This window comes from Ixodes scapularis, unplaced genomic scaffold (assembly GCF_016920785.2).
Source record: "Ixodes scapularis isolate PalLabHiFi unplaced genomic scaffold, ASM1692078v2 ptg001158l_1___fragment_3__unscaffolded, whole genome shotgun sequence".
Classification (NCBI taxonomy): domain Eukaryota; kingdom Metazoa; phylum Arthropoda; class Arachnida; order Ixodida; family Ixodidae; genus Ixodes; species Ixodes scapularis.
This window is the reverse complement of record NW_024610108.1, coordinates 1,887,501-1,888,899: the sequence shown is the minus strand read 5'-3', so window position 1 is coordinate 1,888,899 and position 1,399 is coordinate 1,887,501. Positions and strand designations below refer to the sequence as shown.

Below are 1,399 nucleotides of genomic sequence, written 5' to 3'. Positions count from 1 at the left end.
GTCGTTACAGCAAGGTACCTGCGATCTCTGGCGTCTGCCGTTGGGGTCGGTTCTCGGGTGCACCTGTGTCTTGAAAACGAATGCGAGAGGAGGGTGTTTCGGAGCGTCCGCGCTAACCGAACGGTGTGAAATGACGAGTGCGTTCTGACCGAAGGCCGGGGTGCGTCCTCGCGTCCTCACGGGACCTGAAAGCTCGGCAACGCTGCGAAGGCGTCGTCAATGATTTTTTTGGCGTACGACTTTCTGTTGCTACGACGAGAAAGAAATTTATGCGCTTCTTGCCGCGTCGGTACCGACCTCGGTCGGGGATATTCCGGCTGCGCGCTCGAACGTGCTTCATTTCTTCTTGGATTTGGAAGTAATTCCTAAGCGTTGTGTGTGTTTGCGGTTCGTAAGGGGCGCCTGACGGTGGCCCCGCGTCCGCGCGTTGGTAGGGTTTTGGGCGACCCACCACGAAAAGATTACCTGGTTGATCCTGCCAGTAGTCATATGCTTGTCTCAAAGATTAAGCCATGCATGTCTAAGTACATGCCGAAACAAGGCGAAACCGCGAATGGCTCATTAAATCAGTTATGGTTCCTTAGATCGTTTCTTCCTACTTGGATAACTGTGGCAATTCTAGAGCTAATACATGCAGTGAGCCCGAAGCCCCTCGGGGCGACGGGTGCTTTTATTAGACCAAGATCAATCGGGCTTCGGTCCGTTTTGTGTGGTGACTCTGGATAACTTTGTGCTGATCGCACGGCCACGAGCCGGCGACGTTTCTTTCAAGTGTCTGCCTTATCAACTGTCGATGGTAGGTTATGCGCCTACCATGGTTGTTACGGGTAACGGAGAATCAGGGTTCGATTCCGGAGAGGGAGCCTGAGAAACGGCTACCACATCCAAGGAAGGCAGCAGGCGCGCAAATTACCCACTCCCGGCACGGGGAGGTAGTGACGAAAAATAACAATACGGGACTCTTTTGAGACCCCGTAATTGAAATGAGTACACTCTTATTCCTTTAACGAGGATCCATTGGAGGGCAAGTCTGGTGCCAGCAGCCGCGGTAATTCCAGCTCCAATAGCGTATACTAAAGTTGCTGCGGTTAAAAAGCTCGTAGTTGGATCTCAGTTACAGGCGGGAAGTGCGTGGACACCACGTTACGGCCCGTGCTGAACATCATGCCTGTCGTGGCTTGGTTCCCTTCATCAGGTGCCTTGCTTTGGCCGGCGCGTTTACTTTGAAAAAATTAGAGTGCTCAACGCAGGCGATTCGCCTGAATAACAGTGCATGGAATAATAGAACAAGATCCTGTTTCTGTTCTGTTGGTTTTTGGAATACAGGATAATGATTAAGAGGGACAGACGGGGGCATTCGTATTGCGGCGCTAGAGGTGAAATTCTTGGACCGTCGCAA

The 1,399-nt window shown here is 52.0% G+C and overlaps 1 non-coding gene across 1 annotated transcript in view; it reads left to right on the top strand.

Annotated features, from left to right (window-relative positions):
- Positions 1-462: 462 nt before the first annotated feature.
- Positions 463-1,399, top strand: part of LOC120847237 — a 1,816-nt gene continuing 879 nt past the window's right edge. The window contains exon 1 of the ribosomal RNA XR_005717308.1: positions 463-1,399. This exon is cut by the window's right edge and continues 879 nt beyond it. This is a non-coding gene — a ribosomal RNA (small subunit ribosomal RNA).